This window comes from Engraulis encrasicolus, chromosome 14 (genome assembly GCF_034702125.1).
Source record: "Engraulis encrasicolus isolate BLACKSEA-1 chromosome 14, IST_EnEncr_1.0, whole genome shotgun sequence".
Lineage (NCBI taxonomy): Eukaryota > Metazoa > Chordata > Actinopteri > Clupeiformes > Engraulidae > Engraulis > Engraulis encrasicolus.
This window is the reverse complement of record NC_085870.1, coordinates 29,441,871-29,449,294: the sequence shown is the minus strand read 5'-3', so window position 1 is coordinate 29,449,294 and position 7,424 is coordinate 29,441,871. Positions and strand designations below refer to the sequence as shown.

The 7,424-nt window shown below is 41.0% G+C and overlaps 1 long non-coding RNA gene across 1 annotated transcript; it reads right to left on the bottom strand.

Moving 5' to 3' along the window:
• Positions 1 to 6,415: 6,415 nt before the first annotated feature.
• On the bottom strand, positions 6,416 to 7,079 carry LOC134463233 (uncharacterized). The gene is made up of 2 exons (XR_010037686.1): positions 6,892 to 7,079; positions 6,416 to 6,508 (listed from the first exon to the last, which is right to left on the bottom strand). It is a non-coding gene; the product is annotated as an uncharacterized LOC134463233 (long non-coding RNA).
• Between the last annotated feature and the right edge of the window lie 345 nt (positions 7,080 to 7,424).

Sequence of the window (7,424 nt, the reverse complement as noted above, 5' to 3'; positions counted from 1 at the left end):
ATGGAAGATAAGTAGAGTAAGTAGAGTAGAGTATCGTTTATTGATCCCAGGGGGAAATTAAGGTGTCAAGTAGCATACACACATAAATAAAGACATAAAGACATTGTCCACAAGACATAACACACATATTTACACATAAAATAAATCATATATAGCTCACTGTTGCATACTTATTGCCAAGGCATCTCTCTCTCTCTCACACAACACACACACACACACACACACACACCCACACACACACACACACACACACACACACACACACACACACCACACACACACACACACACACACACACACACACACACACACAAACACACACACACACACACACACATACACACACACACACACACAAATATAAAGTGTAAAGTGTCCACAGTGTTCACATGTGCCTTAGCCAAGTGGCACAGAGTAGCCAAAGACAAGGTGGCCATAAAGTGTCCAGGAGTGTCCACATCTCTCTCTGCCTAGTACAATGTCCATTGTATTCCTTAGAAAAAGAGATGGGGGGTTAAACACAAGTCACCCCCTGTGTCACTCCACACACACACCCACACACACACACACACACACACACACACACACACACACACACACACACACACACACACACACACACACACACACCAAAAATAAAGTGTACATAGTCCAGGAGTAACAGTAGTCCGGGGGGTTACACACATCGCCAACTGAGTCTCTACACACACACACACACACATACACACACGCACACACACACACACGCAGCTGTGCATTCCGCTGAAAAGGAGTCGAAGGGTAGAGAGTCCAGGTAAAAAAGAGTGTGCAGGAGTGGGATCTGTTTATGCCGTCCAGTCCCCTATGATGATCTCTCTTTGTGTGTCCTTCTGTGCAATGTTGAAAAGCTGAATGGCTAATCAGTGTCAACTTAAAATTCAATGTTCTATTACTCTTCACATTCTAATTCTGTGGGATATTCAAGTGCCCCCAAGACATTTGGTGCCCTAGGCGACAGCCTTGTCTGCCTATCAGGCACGTGCATAGTTGCCCAAGGTGCCCGGGCAACTGCCCTTTTGCCCACCTTGGCTGATATTGCCCTTCCAAGGGAGGGGGAAAATAATATGGCAATTATCATTTCATATTTCATTTGTTTTTGGTGTAGCCCCTTACACAAAGTCTTCAGAGTCAGTCATACAAATTCACCAGGCCTGTCGAGAATGGGCACGAGCGCGGGCACGCAACAACTCAGCCGGGGGGAGGGAGAGTTTCAGAGTCAGATTCAGATTCACCTGACACCTCGAGAGATTGGCAAATGGAGGGGCCGCGTGCACGTAGTGAGGCGGGCACGCGCTGCTCGGAGGGGTGTGTGTGTGTGTGCAAGAATGCATGCGACCGGGCAGCGACAAAAAATATTTAGAAGATGCCGTGGGAGTGTAGCCTAGAGCGACTGCCCTGACGGCCTGAGGTGATCATAGCAGCCTACACAGTAGGCCCTATTAAAATATAGGCTACATGATCACAATTAACGTTTCTTAAATCCGATGTCGAGTTTACGTTTAGTGATCCTAAATAATCTGACACCTGGATGTGCCACGTTCAGATAGGCTAGCGTTGGGGGGAAAAACCTGACAGCCAGCTAGCTTGCAGTCAACGTTTTACATGGCTCAGGTTTTGTGGAAGGCTAACCTACCTAACTAAGTTACATGCAGATGATGACATGACGTTTTATCAAGATGAATGATGGACATGCTCTACAATAGCCTACGTTCCAAATTATTATGCAAATGACATTTTCACTGATTTCCCTAAAAAAAATCAAGATACTGTATTTGTAAGTTTTTGAATTAACCTTCCAATGATAGCAGTATTTAGGTAAAATAAATAAATAAAATAAATAGATCAAAATAAATGTAGGCCTACTCGCACAGTTCAAGTTACCTTACTAGCAGATTCAGAGCACACACAGGTTTGTGCAGATGAAGGCACAGATTCTGGTGACAGCTAATTTATAATGACATGTCTTTAGGGGTTAAGAAAGGTTTCTGTCAGATCAGAATAAGAGAACATGCTAGAATACCATTACGAAGCAGAAAACAGGTGAAAAAGGTAAAATTTGAAACTGCTATTTGAGTCCCACAAACATGTAGGCCTAGCTACGCAGCTATGCATAAACCCTCTATTCAGCCATCTTTAACCAATGCTCACAAGCAGAAACGACTCCAGTGGGCCTAGAAATACATGTACATCCAGACCACTTTTCAAACAGTCTTGTTAACTATGGAGTGCCCTTGCAGCCCTGAATGCTGGACGATCTGTATGACAATATATTTTTTGTCATGATAGAAAAGTGTCCATCGTGTCCTTCCTCCTCTATCGAATCTATCATGGTAAATTAATTTTATCCATTATTACAGCTAATACATAATTTAATATCATTTATAGGGCTGTCAAACAATGCTTTTTAAAATCCTGATTAATCTCAGAAATTACATAGTTATTTATGATGAACCATTACTTTTATTCCATGTTTAATTTTTGTATTATATTGCATTTGAAGAAAGTTTAACCCATATGCTGGATGCTACATAGCGCAATGAACAAGGTTTAAGGTTTAAGCATCTTAGCTATTAAATGCAATTTACTTCACGTTTTTATGTGCTTCACTTTAGCATAGGCCTAGCATAAGTGTAAATGGGACATGCGCTCGCCCTAGTTTAGGTGTAAATGGGCTAGGGCTAGCGTGTAAATGGGACATACGCTAGGCCTAGCGTAGGTGTAAATGGGACATGCGGTATGCTAGGCCTAGCATAGGTGTAAATGGGACATACGGTACGCTACGCCCAGCGTAGGTGTAAATGGAGCATACGCCCTGTATTTTTTTTTTGGCTCCAACAGTGATGCCATCTGAGTTAGGTCTTTGTTGTTATGTTGTTTTATTCAATATAGGTTGATTTCTGATATGTATTTTTAAAGACTTATTCTTATTTGCAAAGATATTTTTGAAGGGCAGTTTCAGTGGCTGCCATGGGGCCAGGTCGCCCTGGCCCCTTGGGACCTCTGGCCCCTGGGCCTGGGCCCAGCAGGCCCGGTCATTAATTCACCCCTGATGATGGACATAAAGCACAATTGTAGAGGTCTGATCTTCAGACCGCTAGGAAAGAGCTTTTTCTTATGCTGATATTCTCTGACCCAACTGTTTCCACTGTCAATGTCCACAAAACCTCTGCACATGAGGAGGAGACATGTACAGGCTGATCATCCCTGACTGATAGGCTTCAGGTTTAAAAACTAGCAAGGCATTTTCTTATAATTTCATTTCATTTAAGATGAGGAGCAGCCACAAACCACACTTGAGGAAAATGTGGATCAGGACAGGAGACATTTAGGGCAGGTAGGCACAAGGCTGATCATCTCTGATGTATGATTAATAGGTAGGCCTACGTGTTTAAAAACTAGCACACTATATCATACTGTACACATAGTCAAGATACTATAATTAAATAAAATATTATTTATATTTTATATAAAATATAATTTTATATAAAATATTAATAATAGGCCCAATTATGACAATAATAATTCTACTACTACTAGGCCTACTAAAAATAATACCATAATAATAATAATAATAATAATAATAATAATAATAATAATAATTTGTACTGGTAATTATGTAATTACACAGATGACGAGTTTAGGGCATCAGCTGTGTTCAGAGAGCCAGAGCAAAAGTCAGATGATTTCAGGGAAGACTGAGAAAGCACAGAAAGGAGAGATGAGCATGAGCATGAGGATGAGAGGAAAAAGAGGCCCTCAGATGTTGCGATGGAGGGTTTGGCAGAATCAACAGATTTACATTTTTTTAACTGAGGTTGGCTAATCCCACAGATCCAGCTCGTGTGCAGAGCAACAATCTTAAAGGGACACAGTGTGAGATTTTTAGTTGTTTATTTCCAGAATTCATGCTGCCCATTCACTAATGTTACCTTTTTCATGAATACTTACCACCACCATCAAATTCTAAGTATTCACTATGACTGGAAAAATGGCACTTTTCATACATGAAAAGGGGGATCTTCTCCATGGTCCGCCATTTGGAATTTCCAAAAATAGCCATTTTTAGCTGCACAAATGACTGTACTTTCACCACACTAGAAAATATTTGTTTATTACTTAGAAAACTTTCATGTAAAGATCAAATTTGGCAATAGGCAGCCCAGTTTCAATGAGCAGCATAGTTGCAGTACCTTTTTTGACCATTTCCTGCACAGTGTCCCTTTAAATAGCCTATGACCAAAGATTCTCTATTCTAAAAAAGATAGCCAGCTGGTGACGTCAACAATAGGATGGATTGTTTCACCAACCAAGCACTTCTGGTCTCCTAAAAAGGCATGGCCAAACTGTCAATCATCGAACACCAGCGCAGAATCAACCAATCACGTTTCCTAAATTAATTTGCTCCGCTGACGCTGGGAGAACTCCGGTCAGAGAAACAACCAGGCAACGTTTAACAGCAGCATGACGCACAATTTTACAAAACCGGCCGCCCTGGGCAACTTAATATGATAACTTTATGTTGCCATGGTCTCTGCACTAAATACAAAAAGTTTTTGATATTTCAGATGGCATAGACGTGAGAAATACTGTGAACAAAAGCAAGTGCCTGCAGACAGAGCCACCTGATTCATGCAAGAAGGTTGAGCGACATGACACGACGGCACAATGATTAAAACTTGTGTGGCTGGCTTAGGGTTTTTTTTGTTTGTTTAAATGTCCAACCAAATTATTTAAATTCACTATGAAAGACGTAGGCCTACTGCTTGAGTTTAGACATGACCTCGTGTATAATTTTAAATCTAATTTAATCAAGTTCATGCAATCGTGGTCATGACTTCGTATGAAATAGGCCTATAGCCTATTGTGCTACACAACTACACGAAAGTTTTTTTTTGTGCTCATATCGTGCTTAGAAAGGAGAGGATCTTAACGGGATTACACTGAAATCTGCACTGGAGACAGAGCCTACATGTAGGCTGATGCAGAAGCATGACGTGCTTCAGATAGCCTAAACAAACAAGTAGGCTATTTAAATCCATGATGTCTAGCAGCGCGTAATGTAACCATATCCACAATCCTCAGCTGTCATTATACAATAGTTAGATCCGGTCAATTTATTTTGCGATATCTGATTGGATGAGACGCGTTCTACTGGCATTAGACACGCGTCGGTATGGAGGATGATGTCTAGGGCCCGATTCGAAACGGGGAAGGCAGCTGTCCTTCCAGTGAGCTAACTGGACATCGAGTCATGAAGTGTGGATCGAAACGAAAAATTGCTTTATTTCCTCTCTCGACAGTTGACTGCATTTGTGGGCGTAACGAGGATATTTCGAGGATACATCAGATGCTGACTTCGCTGCCTTGGTACCCAACATGCTGTGCGCCACCTCCCTCTCAACCGGAAACCTGAAAAACAAACATGGCTACTACCCAAGCTACTGACACTTATGTATGTAGATATTGAAAATCGAATGCATAAATCAACATTGTAGTATCTAAATATGCTGTCGCTAGATCTATTTATAGCCTATTTTACGATTCCGCCGTCTGACGATCATTCACCGTTCAAATAGCATGCGTAAGCTAAGCGCTAACGTGATGAACGTAACTCCCGCCATAGAATCGCAAGAATCGCCGTAACATCAAATGCGCAAGACGGCGCACTCGTTAGTGCCGTTCGTAACGGCTGCCTCATCAGCTAACTTCGCCTCTCTGATCAGTGACCTGTTTATGTAGGAGGAAAGTCGGTAACACTTTACTTTACGGATCGCTAATAAGGTGTTAATTTCATACTAATTTCTCAGTAATTTCAGTCTAATTTTATGGTAATAACTGCTTGTTATTAGTAATAACAGCAAAATAACCATATGGTTTCCAGTGCAATTACACTATAATTTCTCATTAATAAGAGCAAAAATAACCATACAGTTTCCAGTGCAATTATGCTGTAGTTTCTAGTTAATAGTAGGCTAATGGAAACAGCTACTGTGTCATCATAGTAGTTAGGTGGTAGGTATGCCAGTAACTAAACGGTATCAGCCGAAGTAGTTTCATACTAATTAGGCGACATCAGGGCCGTAATGTGCAATATTTCCTCTTCCTATGTTATTGCATAGAAACGACCACCCAAGCATCCTTGTATTATTTCTGCTTAATTACCTTGTAAACAATTGAGTAGTTATATGGAAATAAGATAGAATCAGGGCCGTAAAATGCATTATCACCTATTCCACTCAATTTTATGGAAATTACATATTTTCATGGTCTTAAAATGTCTTATTTCTTATTTCCACTCAATTACTTAGTTATTATCATTTTTAATACAATATAGACTAGCCTACTATGAAGTGATTCAAGTACACAGACAAACACATTGTGTGCAAAACTTTATTTATTTTTCCAATCAGTTATGAGATTCATGTTCACTGATGTGAGGTTGTCAATCTGCCACCATCCAGAGGAAGTCCTGTGAACACAAAAACAAACAAACAGAGAAGTCAACTGCAAGACCGGTTTCACCACGTTTATTTTTTTATGTTATCAATTCACCATCGCTAAATTTGCTTCTGAAATGCAGTACCATGTTAAATGCACGTTGTAAATCTTCCTCAGGCTGACATCGTTGCTGATTTACAAAGGCAAACTCTAGCTAGCACCTAGCTTCAGTCATTGAAAACATGGTGGGCAGAGCTAGCTAGTGGTTTCCATTGTAAAGGTACTTCTGTATGCCGTTTCATTTCCAGAACAAACAAAAACCTAACACTAACTCATAAAACATGTTTGCATAAGGCTAAAGTAATTCGACGATTGAAGGTGGATGAAATCAACATCAAGACCATTTTAGCTCACCTTGAAAGTTACCCTGGTTGCTGCCTGCGTGCGAAAGCACTGTGTGGTGCGTCTCAAACTCCACCCTTGTGTGTCAGGGTACTCAATTAAACAACGTCAGCGTCTCTGAGCCATACTGCAAGCAGAGCGGGCAGCGTACAACTAGAACGAGTGTGCTTGAAGTACAGAAGTATACTAATTGAGACGCTTATGTTCTGCAGTAACCAAACTTTCGTTGCCTAGCAACAACAGGACTCGCCGCTAGTGAAGGGCATGGCGATTCTTTTGCGCCAGTTCGTTCTCTTCGTTCAGTTCTGCTGAAGAATTCGTTCGTTCACAGTTCGTTCAGTCGTTCATTTTGATTACGTCACGCCACAATGCAGGAGAGCAAGGGGTGAATGACGAGCGAACTAGTTCAGTGAACGAGAGGAGGAGGGGGGCATTCATACTTTGCCTGTGTGCTTCTCATGTCCAAACATATCAACTTAACTCATTTTGCCTAGTTATATTATTTATTTAACAGCAGCACACATTTAAAAAAGCCCAATTACAAG